This window comes from Rattus norvegicus, chromosome 18 (assembly GCF_021556685.1).
Source record: "Rattus norvegicus strain SHRSP/BbbUtx chromosome 18, alternate assembly SHRSP_T2T, whole genome shotgun sequence".
In the NCBI taxonomy this organism is placed as follows: Eukaryota; Metazoa; Chordata; class Mammalia; order Rodentia; family Muridae; genus Rattus; species Rattus norvegicus.
In genome coordinates this window covers 466,682-487,849 of record NC_141551.1, presented here as the reverse complement: position 1 = coordinate 487,849, position 21,168 = coordinate 466,682, and positions in this window count along the sequence as shown.

The following is a 21,168-nucleotide window of genomic DNA, read 5'->3' as shown; positions in this document are numbered from 1 at the left end:
CCAATCTGTATCCCCTTGACCTCCTTTTATTGTCTGATTGCTCTGGGGAGAACTTCAAGAACTATATTGAATAAGTAGGGAGCCAGCGGGCAGCCTTGTCTACTCCCTGATTTTAGTGGGATTGCTTCAAGTTTCTCTCCATTTAGTTTAATGTTAGCGACTGGTTTGCTGAATATGGCTTTTACTATGTTTAGGTATGGGCCTTGAGTTCCTATTCTTTCCAGGACTTTTATCATGAAGGGGTGTTGAATTTTGTCAAAAGCTTTCTCAGCATCTAATGAAATGATCATGTGGTTTAGTTCTTTCAGTTTCTTTATATAATGGATCACGTTGATGGTTTTCTGTATATTAAACCATCCCTGCATGCCTGGGATGAAGCCTACTTGATCATGGTGGATGATTGTTTTGATGTGCTCTTGGATTCTGTTTGCCAGAATTTTATTGAGTATTTTTCTGTCGATATTCATAAGGGAAAATGGTCTGAAGTTCTCTTTCTTTGTTGGGTCTTTGTGTGGTTTAGTTATAAGAGTAATTGTGGCTTCATAGAAGGAATTCGGTAGTGCTCCATCTGTTTCAATTTTGTGGAATAGTTTGGATAGTATTGCTATGAGGTCTTCTATGAAGGTCTGATACAATTCTGCACTGAACCCATCTGGACCTGGGCTCCTTTTGGTTGTGAGACTTTTAATGACTGCTTCTATTTCTTTAGGAGTTATGGGTTTGTTTAAATGGTTTGTCTGTTCCTGATTTAACTTCGTTACCTGGTATCTCTCTGGGAAATTGTCAATTTCCTGTACATTTTCAAGTTTTGTTGAATATAACCTTTTGTAGTAGGATCTGATGATTTTTTGAACTTCCTCTGATTCTGTAGTTATGTTTCCCTTTTCATTTCTGATTTTCTTAATTTCGATACACTCTCTGTGTCCTCTCGTTAGTCTAGCTTAGGGCTTATCTATCTTGTTGATTTTCTCAAGGAACCAACTTTTGGTTCTGTTGATTCTTTCTATGGTCCTTTTTGTTTCTATTTGGTTGATTTCAGCTCTGAGTTTGATTATTTCCTGCCTTCTACTCCTCCTGGGTGCATTTGTTTCGTGTTGTTCTAGAGCTATTAGGTGTGCTGTCAAGCTGCTGATGTATGCTCTCTCCTATTTCTTTCTCCAGGCACTCAGAGCTATGAGTTTTCATCTTAACTCAGCTTTCATTGTGTCCCATAAGTTTGGATATGTTGTACCTTCATTTTCATTAAATTCTAAGAAGTCTTTAATTTCTTTCTTTATTTCTTCCTTGACCAGTTTATCGTTGAGTAGAGCATTGTTCAACTTCCATGTATATGTGGGCATTCTTCCCTTATTGTAGTTGAAGACCAGCTTTATCCCAGGGCGGTCTGATAGGACACATGGGATTTTTTCGATCTTTATATATCTGTTGAGGCCTGTTTTATGAACAGTTATATGGTCAAATTTGGAGAAAGTACCATGAGGTGGTGAGAAGAGGCTATATCCTTTTGTTTTAGGAGAGAATGTTCTATAAATATCTGTTAAGTCCATTCGGTTCATGACTTCTCTTAGTCTGTCTACGTCTCTGTTTAATTTCTGTTTCCATGACCTGTCCATTGAGAGTGGGGTGTTGAAATCTCCTCCTATTATTGTGGAGGTGCAATGTGTGCTTTGAGCTTTCATAAGGTTTCATTTATGTAGGTAGGTGCCCTTTTATTTGGAGCATAGATATTTAGGATTGAGAGTTCATCTTGGTGCATTTTTCCTTTGATGAATATGAAGTGTTCTTCCTTATTTTTTGATGACTTTTAGTTGAAAATCAATTTTATTCGATATTAGAATGGCTACTCCAGCTTGCTTCTTCAGATCACTTGCCTTTCACTCTGAGGTAGTGTCTGTCTTTGTCTCTGAGGTGTGTCTCCTGTAGGCAGCAGAATGCAGGGTCCTCATTGCGTATCTAGTTTGTTAATCAATGTATTTTTTTTTGCAGCACAACATTTAATTGGGGCAGGCATACAAGTATAGAGGTTTAATCCATTATCATCAAGAAGAGAGCATGGCAGCATCCAGGGGGGCATGGTGCAGAATGATCTGAGTTCTACATCTTCACCCAAAGAAAGCCAGGAACAGACTAATCATCTGAGGGAGTAGGTAGAAGGAGCATCTCAAAGGCCATCACACAGTGACACACAACCTCAAACAAGGCCATCCCTGATAATAGTGCAAATCCCTGGGCCAAGCATATGCAAACCATCACAATTTATAATGAGATGAACATGGGTTTTTTCTTTGAGTTTGTTTATACAATGAATTACATTTATTGAGTTACATATACTTTACCATCCCTGCATTCCTTGGATGAAACCTTCTTGATCGGGATGGGTGATTATTTTGATGTGTTCTGGGATTTAGATTGCTAGAAATTTATTGAGTATTTTGTAATAGGTATTCTTATGGGAAATTGTTCTGGAGTTCTCTTTGATGGGTGTTTGTGTGCTCCCCTGCCGGGAAATTCCACCAGTTATACCTCCCCCACTCATTTGTGGTTTTATTACCTAGTTACATCCTCTCCTCTTGGTAGTCACATGACCGGTAGGAATGGCAGAGACTTTCCACCACCCAAAACCACAGCATTGTTCCAGGAACCAAGGACAATCTGACTATAGCTCCAAAAAAATCCTTGTGGGCCTTGATAGCCCCATCCCCATTCCTGTGGCTTTTTTTTTTGGTTGTTGTCCTTACATATAGCATATATCTGTAGAATGGGGTTCTTAGCCATCTTCTCCTGCTTGAAGGCTGAGGAACCCCGATGCCCCAGAATTAATAAACCTCTTGCTGATTGCATCAAATCTAGGCTCTGGTGGTCTTTGGTTACCTGTGGATCTTTGGTGGTATTCCTTCGGGTCCAAGAGTATCTGTGTAGAAAATTTTCCACTTTCTCCTGATGTTCAAGTTTTGTTGAGTATAGGTGTTTGGAATGGGATCTCATAATTATTTAGTATTTTCTGTTTCTGCTGTTTTTTCTCCATTTTCATTTCTGATTTTGTTAATTTCGAAACAGTCAAGGTGCCCTCCCCTGAGTTTGGCAAAGGTTTTTCTACCTTGGCCATTTTCTCAAAGAACTAGCTTCTGGTTTTTTTCATTCTACATAGAGTTTGTTTTGTTGTTGTTGTTGTTGTTTCTTTGTATTTGTTTTGTTTGATTTTTCTTTTTGTTTTTCTTTCTTGTTTCTTTCTTTGTTTCCACTTGGTTGTTGACAGCACTGAGTTTCAGTATGCCATGCTGTCTTTTTGTGTATTTGTTCCATTTTGTTCTAGAGCTTGCAAGTGTGTTGTCAAGCTGCTGCTGTACTCTCTCCAGTTTGATTTTGGAGAAACTCAGAACTTTGAGTTCTCTTGTTAAGTGTGCTTTCATTGTGTCCCATGAGTTTGGGTATGTTGTCCCTTCATTTGCATTAAATTCTTAAAAGTCTTTAATTTTTTTCTTTCTTCCTTAACTAATTATGTTGTTGTAAAATTATTAAATATATAATGGTTGTCTTTTACTCCCTCTAGATCCAGCATTTGGGTCTTTCTTACTTACAGTTGGGTATTTCTTATTTACATTTCAATTATTATTACATTTACTGGTTTCCATGGAAACATCCACCTAACTCCTTCCCCTCTCCTTCTGTATGGGTATGGAGTATGCTAAGCAGTCCTGTTTAAGATTAGGATAGTAGTATATATGTTTGTTTAGCAGGATTGTCCAGATATTTGTCTCCAAACCATAAAAAAGGGGACAAATCTTGTTTAAACTCAGCGATAAGGCCCATGATGGTATAAAAAACAGGACCCTAATAAAATGCTCAAGATGAGATTAGAGTGCCACAAACAACATTGAGGCCTGGTCTTCCATATGGATACGATTATCAGTTCCAAGTCAAATGTGGACTTGGATAGGAATGTTTTTTGGATACTTAGGGTTCCCTTTGTACAGCACTGTTTTATTAGACTTCTCCTGAGTTTGTACCATTTTATGAGAGTTACTGACGGCTTCATAGAAATTTCCACTTGGTTCTACTTATCCCCTGTAAATAGTAAAAAACACGCTACTCTTCAGAAGCTCACTTCATATAAGACACAGCTTGTGCATGATCTACCCACCACAGCTGCTGCAGATTCTACCTTCTACCTTTCCTAGCATTGTCATCCTCTGGACCTCCAAATCAGGATCCCATCACTGGAAAAGAAACTACTATTTCAGGACTCTCATGCACTTAAGAAATGATTCTGGGGATCTTTGCTGTGTAAATCTGCTAGCTGCCTACGTAGCACTTGCAATCCTTATTTAAACTGTATTTCAACAACCTGAGGCCTTTTCTGGATAGAAAATCATCCATCCCAGCATATGTGGAATCCAAAACACTGTTTTTTGGCTAGCTCCTCTTTTAGCATTACACAGAACGGAGCCCATGGTATCATTAAATTGTTGATATTTTAATTGTATGGGAAGTGATTTCTTTCTGGGATATATTAACTCTGAGAGAGCTGTATCTTCTAGTCTGTATTGAAATGATTCTCAGACAATGTAGTCTTAGACTAGCCTAAGACTCAGGTAGCCTTGATCTTGGTCAGTTGCTCACCAGGGCGATGACCTTGCATTCTTTTACTGGAAATGCCTAAATTTTTGAGATAAAGGAATGAAGCAAAATGATTTTTTATACTTGCTTTTTTGAGTCATATAATGAACTGTCCATTTTTTCTACCTTCACATGAGAACCAGGGGAATTGTGTACTCTCTTAACTGTCAGATGAAAAAGGGTGGGCAATAGCTAGATCAACAACCAAAGTTGAAGGGAGTCTGCTGTAGCAGTCGCCATTCTGGAGAAGTACCTGATTCAGGCAGGGTGAAAAATTTGTAATTTCACATCACATATTAAATAATACATGTAATAAAAAAGTAGATTAGTGGATCCTTAATTTTTTTTATGTGGAAATCCATTGATATAATTCAGTATATAAAAACTGAAAAATGTCACATGATTATATCATTAGATGCTGAAAAATATCGCAAAATTCCATCATTTCTTTTTTTTTTTTTTAAAGACACCTTCACACTTTTTACTCCCTTTACCTAATGCGTCCTTAATGCACAAACAACCTAAAGAATCCAATTAAAAGAATCGAAGTTTACAACACGGTGGGGCAGCGAGACCGCCATGGTTCTATATCATGACACAGTGAGTGAAGGGTTAATTTGGAATTTCTGCTCCATAAACTGTTCCCAAATGGTTTACTGCACCCATAAGAGATAAATACACAATACTGCCGCTGCTGATCCATAGCATGGCTTCTTTTCTTTTCTTTTCTTTTCTTCTCTTTTCTTTTTTTTTAAGCTGAGCACAACTATTATCATTTTGTAATTAAAAGCATAAAATATATCTAACACCCAGTCCAACACTACATCAGTTGTACAGAATATTTAGTTATCCATTCCATTATTATCCATTATTTAAGAAAGGCCTAAAATCTATATTATATCTTGCTAGCTTGTACACTATCTGATAACTATCCAATAAAATATGTATTTTCAGAGTTAAACAGCCTGATAGGCTATGAAACTAGAATCAGTCTTCAACCCCATCAGAAATCTGAGAACGACCAAATATCTATACACATAGGAAGCCTAACATGGCTTCCAGAACTGAGAGGTTGTAGAGACAAATCTCCACTAGTGCAGTCGCCTGTTAGGAACATGTGAGTGCAAGTCTTCAGTCTTCGGGCCCAAAATCAACTGACAGACTCTTGAAATGGAGATTTTGAAGGGCTAATCACCCTGTCTTGGCAGTTTATCAGTCAAATATTCTGCATAATTTGTCCTTTTCTGGACAGTATAGTCTGCACATGAAACAGGCAGTTTTGTCAAGTGGCTGCCTAGCCACAAATTATTTCCTCACCTGAAGGTAGAGATGTTCACATTCTTCGTTAAATCCACCAAAGGGGAACAGTTAGGAGCAGATATGACTCAAAAAAAGATAAATAACTTTAAATCTCATACTTTGTGGATTTCTGACGTTTGTGAAAACCATCTATGTATATGAGACTATCTGGACTGTTGTCTTTATATCTTTTTTCTTTTTCAGTTACTACTGTACATTATTGTGTTCAACCAAATCATCATGCTACAAAAATAGCAAGCTGCCATAATAAAAAATAAGGCTCCTCTATCCAGCACCAGATAGCATCATTTTACTTTCAAGCCTAGAAATTGCACACTTGTATATAAACCAACCGAAGATGAGCATTGAGAGTTCATCTTGTTGGATTTTTCCTTTGATGAATATGAAGTGTCCTTCCTTATCTTTTTTGATGATTTTTAATTGAAAGTTGATTTTATTTGATATTAGAATGGCTACTCCAGCTTGCTTCTTCTGACCATTTGTTGGGAAAGTTGTTTTCCAGCCTTTTACTCTGAGGTAGTGTCTGTCTTTGTCTCTGAGGTGTGTTTCCTGTAGGCAGCAGAATGCAGGGTCCTCATTGCGTATCCAGTTGTTAATCTATGTCTTTTTATTGGGGAGTTGAGGCCATTGATGTTGAGAGATATTAAGGAATAGTGATTATTGCTTCCTGTTATATTCATATTTGGATGTGAGGTTATGTTTGTGTGCTTTTCTTCTCTTTGTTTTGTTGCCAAGACGATTAGTTTCTTGCTTCTTCTAGGGTATACCTTGTCTCCTTATGTTGGGCCCTACCCTTTATTATCCTTTGTAGTGCTGGATTTGTAGAAAGATATTGTGTAAATTTGGCTTTGTCATGGAATATCTTGGTTTCTCCATCAATGTTAATTGAGAGTTTTGCTGGATACAGTAACCTGGGCTGGCATTTGTGTTCTCTTAGTGTCTGTATGACATCAGTCCAGGATCTTCTGGCCTTCATAGTTTCTGGCGAGAAGTCTGGTGTGATTCTGATAGTTCTGCCTTTATATGTTACTTGACCTTTCTCCCTTACTGCTTTTAATATTCTTTCTTTATTTTGTGCGTTTGGTGTTTTGACTATTATGTGACGGGAGGTGTTTCTTTTCTGGTCCAATCTATTTGGAGTTCTGTAGGGTTCTTGTATGCCTATGGGTATCTCTTTTTTTAGGTTAGGGAAGTTTTCTTCTATGATTTTGTTGAAGATATTTACTGGTCCTTTGAGCTGGGAGTCTTCACTCTCTTCTATACCTATTATCCTTAGGTTTGATCTTCTCATTGAGTCCTGGATTTCCTGTATGTTTTGGACCAGTAGCTTTTTCTGCTTTACATTATCTCTGACAGTTGAGTCAATTATTTCTATGGAATCTTCTACTCCCGAGATTCTCCCTTCCATCTCTTGTATTCTGTTGGTGAAGCTTGTATCTACAGCTCCTTGTCTTTTCTTTTGATTTTCTATGCCCAGGGTTGTTTCCATGTGTTCTTTCTTGATTGCTTCTATTTCCATTTTTAATTCCTTCAACTGTTTGATTGTGTTTTCCTGGAATTCTTTCAGGGATTTTTGTGTCTCCTCTCTATGGGTTTCTACTTGTTTATTTATGTTTTCCTGGGATTCTTTCAGGCATTTTTGCGATTCCTCTCTGTAGGCTTCTACTTGTTCTCTAAGGGAGTTCTCCATGTCTTTCTTGAAGTCCTCCAGCATCATGATCAAATACGATTTTGAAACTAGATCTTGCTTTTCTGGTGTGTTTGGATATTCCATGTTTATTTTGGTGGGAGAATTGGGCTCCGATGGTGCCATGTAGTCTTGGTTTCTGTTGCTTGGGTTCCTGCGCTTGCCTCTCGCCATCAGATTATCTCTAGTGTTACTTTGTTCTGCTATTTCTGACAGTGGCTAGACTGTCCTATAAGCCTGTGTGTCAGGAGTGCTGTAGACCTGTTTTCCTGTTTTCTTTCAGCCAGTTATGTGGACAGAGTGTTCTGCTTTCGGGCGTGTAGTTTTTCCTCTCTACAGGTCTTCAGCTGTTCCTGTGGGCCTGTGTCTTGAGTTCACCAGGCAGGTTTTTTGCAGGTGAAAAGTTGCTCCTACCTGTGGTTCCAAGGCTCAAGTTTGCTCGTGGGGTACTGCTTAAGTCCTCTCCGTGGCGGCAGCAACCAGGAAGACCTGCGCCGCTCTTTCCGGGAGCCTCCGTGCACCAGGGTTCCAGATCGCGTTTGATGTTTTCCTCTGGCGTCTGGATGTGTGCAGAGTGCAGTCTCCTCTGGCCTCCCAGGCGTGTCCGCCTCTCTAAAGGTTTAGCTCTCCCTCCCACGGGAGTAGGGTGCAGAGAACTGTTTATCCGGTCTGTTTCCTTCAGGTTCCGGCGGTGTCTGAGGCGCAGGGGTCCTGCCGCTCCTGGGCCCTCCCCCACGGGAACCCAGAGGCCTTATACAGTTGCCTCTTGGCCAGGGATGTGGGCAGGGGTGGGCAGTGTTGGTGGTCTCCTCCGCTCTGCAGCCTCAGGAGTGCCCACCTGACCAGGCGGTGAGGTCTCTCTCCCACGGGGTTTGGGAGAAGAGAGCTGCTGCGGGCCGGGATCCGCGGGTGTGGGACTTCCGGTAAACACAGGAAGTGCCCTGTCCTAGAGGAATTTTGCCTCTGTGTGTCCTGAGTTCACCAGGCAGGTTTCTTGCAGGGGAAAAGTTGGTCCTACCTGTGGTTCCAAGGCTCAAGTTTGCTCGTGGGGTACTGCCTAAGTCCTCTCTGCGGCGGCAGCAACCGGGAAGATCTGCGCCGCTCCTTCCAGGAGCCTCTGTGCACCAGGTTTCCAGATGGTGTTTGGTGTTTTCCTCTGGCGTCTGGACGTGCGCAGAGTGCAGTCTCTTCTGGCCTCCCAGGCGCGCCCGCCTCTCTGAAGGTTCAGCTCTCCCTCCCACGGGATTTGGGTGCAGAGAACTGTTTATCCGGTCTGTTTCCTTCAGGTTCCGGCGGTGTCTGAGGCGCAGGGGTCCTGCCGCTCCTGGGCCCTCCGCTACGGGAACCCAGAGGCCTTATACAGTTGCCTCTTGGTCAGGGATGTGGGCAGGGGTGGGCAGTGTTGGTGGTCTCCTCTGCTCTGCAGCCTCAGGAGTGCCCACCTGACCAGGCGGTGAGGTCTCTCTCCCACAGGGTTTGGTAGCAGAGAGCTGCTGCCAATTAATGTATTTTTATTGGGGAGTTGAGACCATTGATGTTGAGAGATATTAAGGATTAGTGATTGTTGCTTCTTGTTATATTCATATTTGGATGTGAGATTATGCTTGTGTGATTTTCTTCTCTTTGTTTTGTTGCTAAGACGATTAGTTTCTTGCTTTTTCTAGGTTGTAGCATGCCTCCTTGTGTTGGGCTTTGCTATTTATTATCCTTTGTAGGGCAGGATTAGTAGAAAGGTATTGTGTAAATTTGGTTTTGTCATGGAATATCTTGGTTTCTCCATCTATGTTAATTGAGAGTTTTGCTGGATACAGTAACTTGGGCTGTCATTTGTGTTCTCTTAGGGTCTGTATGACATCTGTCCAGGATCTTCTGGCTTTCATAGTCTCTTGTGAGAAGTCTGGTGTGATTCTCATAGGTCTGCCTTTATATATTACTTGACCTTTTTCCCTTACTGCTTTTAATATTCTCTTTTTTTTTTGCATTTGGTGTTTTGACTGTTATGTGATGGGAGGAGTTTCTTTTCTGGTCCAATCTATTTGTAGTTCTGTAGGCTTCTTGTATGTTTATGGGACTCTCTTTTTCTAGGTTAGGTAAATTTTCTTCTATGATTTTGTTGAATATATTTATTGGTCCTTTGAAATGGGAGTCTTTACTCTCTTCTACCTGTTATCCGTAGCTTTGATCTTCTCATTGAGTCCTGGATTTCCTGTAAGTTTTGGGCCAGTATCTTTTTCTGTTTTACATTATCTTTAACAGTTGTCTCAATGATTTCTATGGAATCTTCTGTTCCTGAGATTCTCTCTTCTTTCTCTTGCATTCTGTTTGTGATGCTGGTATCTATGGCTCCTTGTCTCTTCCTTCAGTTTTCTATATCCAGGGTTGTCTCCCTGTGTGCTTTCTTTATTGCTTCTTTTTTTTTCCGGAGCCGGGGACCGAACCCAGGGCTTTGCGGTTGCTAGGCAAGCGCACTACCACTGAGCTAAATCCCCAACCCCCTCTTTATTGCTTCTATTTCCATTTTTAATTCCTTCACCTGTTTCATTGTGTTTTCCTGGAATTCTTTCAGGGATTTTTGTGATTCCTCTCTGTAGGCTTCTACTTGTTTATTTATGTTTCCTGCATTTCTCGAAGGGAGTTCTTTATTTCTTTCTTGAAGTCCTCCATCATCATGATCAAATGTGATTTTCCATCTAGATCTTGCTTTTCTGGTGTGTTTGGATATAGAGTGTTTCCCTTGGTTGGAGAATTGGGCTCCGATGATGCCATGTAGTGTTGCTTTCTGTTGCTTGGGTTCCTGTGCTTGCTTCTTGCCATCAGGTTGTCTCTGGTGTTACCTTGTTCTGCTATTTCTGACAGTGGCTGGACCGTCCTACAGACCTGTGTGTCAGGAGTGCTGTAGACCTGTTTTCCTCTTTTCTTTCAGCCAGTTATGGGAACAGAGTGTTCTGCTTTCAGGCATGTAGTCTTTCCTGTCTACTGGTCTTAAGATGTTCTTGTGGGGCTGTGTCTGGAGTCCACCAGGCAGGTGGCTTGGAGCAGAAAAGTTGGTCTTACCTGTGGTCCTGTGGCAGAAGTCGTTCCTGGGGGGCTGCTTTTGAGCTCTCTTTTGGGCGGCAATCAGGAGGGCTGGCACCGCCTTTTCCTGAGTTCCCTGTGCATCAGGGTACCAGGTGGCACTAGCTGTTTTCCCCTGGAGTCAGAAATATGGGCAGAGTGTAGTCTCTTCTGGCTTCCCAGGCATTTCTGCCCCTCTGAAGGTTTAGCTCTCCCTCCCACGGGATTTGGGTGCAGGGCGTTTTTGATCAGGTCCCTTCAGATCCGGGCGGTGTCTGGCCTGCAGAAGACCTGCCGCTTGAGTGCCCCTATCTTCTGGTTCACAGATGCCCTATACAGTTTCCTCTTGGGCCAGGGATGTGGGCAGGGTGGGCCTTGACCTTACCCCAATGACTGTACTGTTGGAGGTAGAATAATGCTCACAGCTTGCTTATGTGACTCAGACCACTTGTCAATATTTCTCAGAAAAGTGTTAGAAGGCCTTGGCCACTTTCATTTTCCCTATCAATGAATATTGCTGGGCAAATATGAGGGGAACAAATTTTCTACAGAGAGAACATGACTTTAATGTATAGAAACACCAGAATGGTGATACAATCTTAATATGACTAAAGAATATATACAAGAAATGGAAAGATATGAGCTGATATGGAGCATCACTCTAACTAGAGTGCAGGTGTGTGCTTGGGTCACCTAGCTCTTCTAGACATCCTGCTAACTGGTGTGAGATGCAGGAACAGGGTTTCTGGTAGATCTCTCTTTGTTATTTAGACTGAATTCAAACTGACAGGACCCCTGTCTCAACCTGTTCAGTTCTGGCTACCATGCCATGCTGGAAAATGAACTTAACTCACAAGCATATAGAGACAGTACTTTTGTTCCTTGAAGGTGGCTCATGCAGAGAAGAGTGTATAATTTGATGGCTGCATGTCTAACAAAATGTTCAACATCCTTAGTCTTCAGGGAAATGCAAATCAAAACAAGCCTGAGATTCCACTCACACCAGTCAGCAGGGCTGAGATAAAAAAACTCAGATGACAACAGGTGCTAGTGAAGATGTGGAGAAAGAAGAAAACTAGTCCATTGTTGGTGGTATTCCAAGCTGGTACAACCACTCTGGGTATCAGTGTGGAGGTTGCCCAGAAAATTGGACATAGGACTACCTGAGAACCAAGCTATATAACTCCTGGGCATATACCCAAAATATGTTCCAACATATAGCAAGCACACATGCTCTCCTATGTTCAGAGCAGCCTTTTATAACAGCCAGAAGCTGGAAAGAACACAGATGTCCTTCAACAGACAGATGGTTACAGAAAATATAGCACATTGACACAATGGGAGACTTCACAGCTGTAAAAAATGACTTCATGAAATTCATAGCCAAATGAATGGAACTAGAAAATATCTTCCTTTGTGTGGTAACCCAATCACAAAAATCACATATAGTATGCACTCACTGATAAGTGGCTGTTAGCACAAAAGTTTGGATTACCCAACATACAATACACAGATCACATGAAGCTAAAGGAAAAGGACAATGAGAATGTAGATGCTTCATTCCTTCTTAAAAGGGGGAACAAAACTATTCATAGGAGGAGATAAGGAGACAAAGTTTGGAGCAGAGACTGAAGGAATGGACATTCAAAGACTGCCCCAAATAGAGATCTAATCCATAAACACACAGCCACCAAACCCAGACAATGTTACTGATGCCAAGAAATTCATGCTGACAGGAGCCTGATATAGCTATCTCCTGAGATATCTGTCAAAGCATGACAAATACAGAGGTGACAGCTCACAGTCAATCATTGAACTGAGAACTTGGCCCGAATTGGAAGAGTTAGAGAAAGGATTGAAGGAGATTAAGTGGTTTGGAACCCCACAAGAACAAAAATACCAACCAACCAGTGCTCCCATGGACCAAACCACAACCCTAATAGTACACATTGACAGACCCATGGCTCCAGAAGCATATGTAGCAGTGGATGACCATCTTGGGCACCAATAGGAGGAGAAGCACTTGGCCCTGCCAAGGCTGACCCCCCTCAAGTATAGGGGAATGTCAAGGTGCGAAAGCAGGAAGGTGTGGGTTGACAGGTAGCAGAACACACTATAGAAGATGGGTGAGAGGGTAGCGGCTGGGGGTTTAGGGATGGGAAACAAGGAAAGTGGATAAAATTTGAAAAGTAAATGAAAAAACTGGGGGGTGCCTGAACATGCCTTTTATCCAAGCTCCCTCTCCCTGCCCCAAAGCAGGTAGGTCTCTATAAGTTTGAGGCCACACTCATGTACAAAGAGAGTTCCAAAACAGCAAGTGACATACAGAGTAGATATATCTCAATGAAAAATAAAATTCTTTTTAAAGTTTAGAAAGAAAGAAAAAGAGAAAGAAAGAGTGAATGAATGAAAGTAAGAAATGACAGCACAGGAAAACTAATAGAAGTCCTTAAAGGAGAAACACAGTAATCCCTTAAAAATTACAGGAAAACACAAACAGGTGAAGGAATTGAACAAAACAATCCAGGATCTAAAAATGAAAATAGAAACAAGAAAGTAATCACAATGGGAGGCAACACTGGAGATATAAAACCTAGGAAAGAGATCAAGAGACACAGACAAGCATCACCAACATAATACAAGAGATAGAAGAGAGAATTTCAGGGAAAGAAAATACCATAGAAAACATAGATACAACCATCAAAGAAAATGCAAAATGGAAAAGGCTCCCAAGCCAACACATCTAGGAACTCCTGGACACAAAGAGATGTTGCAGTAAAATTAAAAAGGAGGATTTTTTTTTATCCCTAGTAGTTCTGGAACCATAGTGCCACATGGAATCTATTGGATATTTTCATCTCAGTCAACAAACTGTTTCGCCTGCTAAGCTCCATCCCATATCACACTGCCAAAGACTACTCTCAGAACCTGGCAACAATCTCTCTACCCATCTAGTTTCCAAGGAAGGTTGCCACCATGCCACACACACACATCCCAATTCTGTAGCATCCCAGTGTATCCAATCACCACACGCTGGCTTAAACTCAATTAAACCGTCATATGAGAAACACACAACACAATAACCTCTGTTCCAATTGATAAGATATAATTTGATCATCTAGCCCTGTACACAAGCATGACTTAAAAATAATCATAATAACCTGTAGATGTGCAAAGACAAATCTTAACATTCCCTGCCATGTACTCTCTCAGCTGTTTCCCTCTCATCTCCTTCCAGTCTCCTCTTCCTCTAAAATGTTGCTCCTGCCCATTGTTCCTTCTTGTCCAGTGACAGGCCCCATCCTGTACCTGCCTTCACCTGCATAAAGGCATCAACCTACAATGAAAAGACCAAACCTAAAGATAATAGGAATAGAAGAAAGTGACAATGCCCAAATTAAAGGGCCAGTAAATATCTTCAAAAAATTATAGAAGAAAACTTTCCTTACCTAAAGAAAGATGCCCATAATCATACATGGAGCCTACATAACTACAAATAGAATGGATTAGTAAAGAAATTCCTCTGATCCCATAATAGTCAAAACCTCAAATGCACCAAACTAAGAATATTAAAAGCAGTACAAGAAAAGTGTCAAATCATTTATAAACTCATATCTATGAAAATTATATCAGACTTCCCACCAGAGACTGTGAAATCCAGAACGTACTAAGCAGAGGTAATACAGAGAGAACATAAATGCTAACCCAGACTACTATGTCCAGCGAAATTCTCAATTAATATAGATGGAGAAACCAAGATATTCATGACAAATCCAAATTTACACAACATCTTTCAACAAATCCAGTCCTACAAAGCCTAATAGATGAAAAACTCCAACACAAGGAGGGAAACTCCACCCTAGAAAAAGCAAGAAAGATATCTTACAACAAATCCAAAAGAAGGTAGCCACACAAATATAATTCCATCTCTAACTACAAAAATAAAAGGAAACAACAACCACTATTCCTTAATATCTCTTAACAACAGTGGACTCAACTCCCCGATAAAAAGACATGGACTAACAGATTGGACAAATAACCAGGAACCAGCATTTTGTTGGATACAGGAAATGCACCTCAGTGACAAAGACAGACACTACCTCGGGGTAAAAGGCTGGAAAAAAAATTCTGAGCATTTGGTCCCAAGAAAGAAGCTGGAGTAGCCATTGCAATATCAAACATAATTGATTTTCAACCAAAAAATATCAAAAATTATAAGGAAGAACTGAAATAATCCCATGCATCCTATAATATCACCATGGGCTAAGTCTGGTCTTCATTAATAACAAAAACAACAGGAACCCCACAAATGCATGGAAGCTGAACAATGTTCTATTCAATGACAACTTGGTCAAGAAAAAAAATAAAGATAGAAATTAAAGAACACATAGATACTAGGTGAAATTTTCCTAAACAGAAAACCAATGGAAATCAGTATGGCAGTTCCTAAAAATCTTGGACATAGTACTACCTGGGGACCCAGCTATACCACCCCTGGGCATACAACAAGAAGATACTTCAACATACAACAAGGATACATGCTTCCATATCTTCATAACAGCCTTATTTATAATAGGCAGAAGCTGGAAAGAACCCAAATATCCTTTATCAGAATAATGTATATACAAAATGTAGTAAATGTATACAATGGAATACTACTCAACTTCTAAAACAATGAATACATGAAATTCTTAGTAAAATGGATGGAACTAAAAGATATCATCTTAAGTGTGGTAACCCAGTTACAAAAGAACACACATGGTAAACAATTATTGATAAGTGGAAATTAGCCCAAAGGTTTGGAAAAAATTCAAAGACCATGTGAAGCTCAAGAAGAATTCCAAAGTGTGGGTGCTTCAGTACATCTTAGAAGGGAGAACAAAATATTCACTGGTGGAAATACAGGGATAAAGAGTAGACCAAGGACTAAAGAAAAGGTCATTCAGAAACTGCATAACTTGGGGATCCATCCCATATCGAGCCACCAAACCCTGACACTATTGCTTATGCCAAGAAGTGCTTGCTGACAGGAGCCTGACATGGAAGTCTCCTGAGAGGATCTGCCAGAGTACTACTGATACAGATGAGGATGCTTGCAGCTAAACATTTGACTGAACAAGGGGACCCCAATGGAGGAGTTAGAGGAAAGACTGCAGGAGCTGAATCAATAGATAGAAAAGCCTTTGGTTCTGTGATGACTTACTTCTACAGTGTAGAGCAATGCCAGGGCATTGAAGGGGACTTGGAGTGCTTCCTCATAGAAGAAGGGAGAGGAGGGAGGCATACTCAAGAATGGAGGAAGGGGATAACATTTGAAAGGGAAATACATAAAATATCCAAGAAAAATAAAAAATTTTAAAAAGTAAAAAATAAGAAAACAGAGATATGTTAGGACAATTTTCATAATATGAGTAAGCATATTGTCTCATCTTAAAGAAGAAATATGTTTAAAGAGCAAAAGTTCTGAAAAAATATACTAAAATATTTTCCCTTGGTTCCCAGTATTTCTTTCTGTTTTTTTCTCCCTCAAAAATTTGGGATTTTTAAAATTAAATTTTTGAAGTTGGATGTACTTGCTGGTTTTATATCGACTTGACATAGCCATGGGCATCTGGAAAAGAGGAATTTTGATTGATAAGATGTCTCTCAATAATTGGCTTGTAGGCAAGGTCCTAGGGTATTCTCTTCATGTGGGAGGGCTTAGATCACCGTGGTCAGTGCTACCTCTAAGCAGATGATCCTGGAATATATAAGAAAGCAGGTTGAGCAATCTGGTAAGCAGTACAATTCACTGCTCTGCATCAGCTCCTCCTTTCAGGTCCTTACCATGAGCTCCTGCCCCGAATTCTTCCAATGAAGAACAGTGATACAGAAGTATAAGTCAAATAAACCCTTTCCTCTCCAAAATAAAATGATGCTTCTGCTTTCTAAGAACACATTGAAGTTATAAATTATAATTTTATGTTAGAACAAATATTGCTCTTGTATCTAAAATTAAGAGAGATGTCTATTTGTGATTATAGAAGAGATGGCAGATTTCTTCTTTCTATAGAAACAGGAGAGGGACAGGTACAATTGTGCACAACTTTTATCCTGGCACTCACAGAGGCAGATGTGTCTCTGAGTTTGAGATCAAGATGGTCTACATAGTAGGTTACAAGATAGCAGGAGGTACATGGTGAGATACTGGCTCTAAAAAGCCTTAAAAGGGTAAAGTAAATCTAGCCTTCTCTGCAGATTACATCTTATTAGCTAAATCAAAAAAATCAACTAAAAACCTTCTACAAATGGCAGGCAGGTTTATCACTTTGATTTTCACCTTTTAACAAAACTATCTAAAGATGGATTAAACACATAAACCTGAATAAAAACCTAGAAACAGTAGGAATAAATCATAAATTATGCTTTATATGTGTATCTGTAACTTTTTATCTATGATACCTATACTATATCATATCATTACATAGTTTATGCCTCTATATTTATCAGTAGAATTACAGATAAAAGATACATGTTTATATGAATTAACATTGATGTTACAGGTATATATGATTCAGATACACATATAGATAATTATACATGTTAATATAGGTAAACGTAGAGATAAATATATTACATATGTATGTATATTCATCTCTATAAATTCCCATTGTCAATTGTTGATCTTAATCTTGGAGAAAATGGAGTCCAACTTAGAAAATATATGTATATATTGCATATGTACATATGTAAATTGGCATTTAAATAGATATAATAGATACGTTTTCATATATTCCTTTATACAAAAGGTCTCTATATACAAATATATCTATGATATACCTATATAGACTTGAGGCACCAGAGAGTGGGGAGGTCTGGTGGGGTGGGTGAGACATGCCTTTGGAGTTTGGGAACAGTAATTGGATTAGAAACTGTTAGAGGGAAGAACAAGAGGGAGATAATGACTGGAATGTAGAAAACGATTAAAGATATTTTCCTTTAAAAAGAAAGAAAAGAAGAGCCAGAACACACAGAACAGGTAGGGACAACCAGAGTCCTGTCTGCAGCCACACCATGTGGCACAGATAAGAGGAATATAGCCAGAGGTCAGCCCACTGCTCCTCACATTGGGAACTGTTAGAATATGCAAGTGCGTGATAGACAGATGGTAGAAAAATGAAAGTGGAATAGTTTCAGCAATGTGAATAAAGACAGAACTACAGAGTCAAGGATCGAGAAGAACAGACTGGTATGGATAGCCTGCCCTGACCCCTCAGGCCATGGTGAATTCCAAGTCCATGCTACAACTGATGGTCATGCCTGTGTCTATGCCCATGAAGCAGCAAGGGATTATGTGAATGACAATGGCTCATATTACCACTTAGGACCATGTGGTTGTCCTTGGTCTGGACTGCCATCTTGAATAATATGTGATACTGAAAGAACCTAGCTCGAGTCTCGGGATGGCGCACCCCAGGAAACACCAATTTCGGATGAGCCCCAAATTGAAAGATCCCCGAAGAGAGACCCTTACTCAAGTCTCGGGAAATTGCGGACCCCAGACACAGAGAGACCATTTTGGATGTAATAAGCAAAGACGAGGTTTATTACAGAGATCTATTACGGAAATCTCCAGGCCGACACGTATCCAGTGCAGGAGACAGAGGTGTAGACCCCGAAACTCAAAAGTCAGGGGTTTATATAGGGAAGGCTAGGGGTTTTGGTGCAGTTTCACATAATTGGCTGTTTCAAACAGTGGCGGCTAATTTTTGGCACGGCTGTAAGTGATTGGCTCATTTAAACATAGCAGTGAGATTACAGCACAGCCGAAGAGTACATGCTGACTGGGGCATTCAGGGTTTTAGAAGCTCGGGGCTTATCTGTGTTTGAAGGACAACTGGTTAAAGTGTGACTATGAGTAAGCTGGGGGAGGTGCCCTCCTGTCAAATGGTTTATGAGTCAGACCTGATAACTCAGGCTGGTTTTTGCATTCCTTTTCTTTATCTTTATGGTCTGTTAGTCCGGGCGGGGCTGCCTGGACTTGCTTTTCACAGTGTTTAGCCCTGAGTCTGTGAATTTTGAAACTTATTCTTTTAACTTCATATTTTTAAACCCTAAATCTGTATAATTTTCCTTTCAATAACCAATGGCTGTGTGGACCCCACCACTCACTGGCTGTAACATTGATGAGAGCTAAGCATATACTTTGCTGCTTGCAGCATTTGGGAAACACAATGCTGTACTTCAACTGGATACCAAAGTGGATCTGGCCTTGATTGTAATGGCACCATGGAGCAGACTGAGGGTGTGAGAACAGGAGTGCTGGCCCCTCTCTGATGCTACATGCAACATGCAGGAGAGAGGTATCCAAACCTCAACTGATCTGTAAATTATATCTGTTCCTGATAGTGAACTCATGTATAATCGAGCCTTTACAGCATGAGAGAGGTAGAACTTGCCAGCTGAGGCATTGGGTGAGCAAGTCTAGGCAGTGACAAGGGCTGACCCGAGTAGTAATGGTTGTGGAGAGCTGGTGGGCAAAGCAACTCAACAACCATTCATGCCCAAATCCAGGGCTATCCCCTTATCTGTTAATATATACTGTATGTGTCTTTTGTGGTCTGGTTTCCCTCACTCAAGAAGATATTTTCTAGTTCACAGACTAAGATTTTATATAATTAAATATAGTATACATCCATTTCTTAAAGCAAATTTAATTTCAGTACAGTTAAAAATGTATTAACTTAAAGAGATGGTAAATTTTCATTAACATGGACAAAGAACATTTTAAGAACTGAAAAAATAATCCCCATCAAAATACCAACCCAATTCTTCAGAGAGTTAGACAGAACAATTTGCAAATTCATCTGGAATAACAAAAAACCCAGGATAGCTAAAACAATAATAAAAGGACTTCCGGGGGAATCACTATCCCTGAACTCAAGAAGTATTACAGAGCAATAGTGATAAAAACTGCATGGTATTGGTACAGAGACAGACAGATAGACCAATGGAACAGAATTGAAGAACTAGAAATGAACCCACACACCTATGGTCACTTGATTTTTGACAAAGGAGCCAAAACCATCCAATGGAAAAAAGATAGCATTTTCAGCAAATGGTGCTGGTTCAACTGGAGGTCAGCATGGAGAAGAATGCAGATCGATCCATGCTTATCACCCTGTACAAAGCTTAAGTGCAAGTGGAACAAAGACCTCCACATCAAACCAGATACCCTCAAACTAATAGAAGAAAAAGTGGGGAAGAATCTCAAACACATGGCTACTGGAGATAATTTCCTGAACAAAAACACCAATGGCTTATGCTCTAAGATCAAGAATTGACAAATGGGATCTCATAAAACTGCAAAGCTTCTGTAATGCAAAGGACATCGTTGTTAGAACAAAACGGCAACCAACAGATTGGGAAAAGATCTTTACCAATCCTACAATAGGGGGCTTATATCCAAAATATACAAAGTACTCAAGAAGCTAGACTGCAGGGAGACAAATAACCCTATTAAAAAATGGGGTTTGGAGGTAAACAAAGAATTCACAGCTGAGGAATGCCGAATGGCTGAGAAACACCTAAAGAAATGTTCAATATCTTTAGTCATAAGGGAAATGTAAATCAAAACAACCCTGAGATTTCACCTCACACCAGTGAGAATGGCTAAGATCAAAAACTCAGGTGACAGCAAATGCTGGCGAGGATGTGGAGAAAGAGGAACACTCCTCCATTGTTGGTGGGGTTGCAGACTGGTACAACCATTCTGGAAATCAGTCTGGAGGTTCCTCAGCAAATTGCACATGAACTAATTGAGGACCCAGCTATACCTCTCTTGGACATATAGCCAAAAGATGCCCCAACATATAACAAAGCCACATGCTCCACTATGTTCATAGTGAAGAGTTCAATTTCAAAAAGTTAGTCATAAACAAGGTCCGAACTACCTGAGGGAAACTATAGGGCTTGCCGGGCCATTTGGAGCTGAAGAGTTAAAATAAAAACTTCATAAAAACTGCAAAAGAACAGCAGATATGGGGCAGGACAGAGCTGGCCTGAGATGTGCCCGGCCAAGCCCAAAAACAAGGTCAAGGGATTGTTCCAGGAAGGGGGCCATCTGGACGGATGACTCCCTGCTCTACAGATAAAGATAAGACATTCTCCTATATCGAGAACACCCCAGCCCGCACGTACTGCTTGCAGATGAGACCTTGTACCCATTTCCCTTGGTGATAACCACGCGAAACCCTCTGGCTTCTCCTATATAAACCCCTGCCTGAAGAGGCTCAGGGCCGATTCCCATGTCTCCTGTGTGAGATACGTGTCTGTCTGGGATCTCGTTAATAAACGCTACCTCTTGCTGTTACATCAAGAACGGCTACTCGCGTTTCTTGGGGGCACCTCAACCTGTGCCTGGAGCGAGAGTCTCCCCAAGTTTGGGGGTCTTTCATTTGGGGGCTCATCCGGGATGGGAGCGTGACCCTCCCGGAGACTCAAATGCCCCT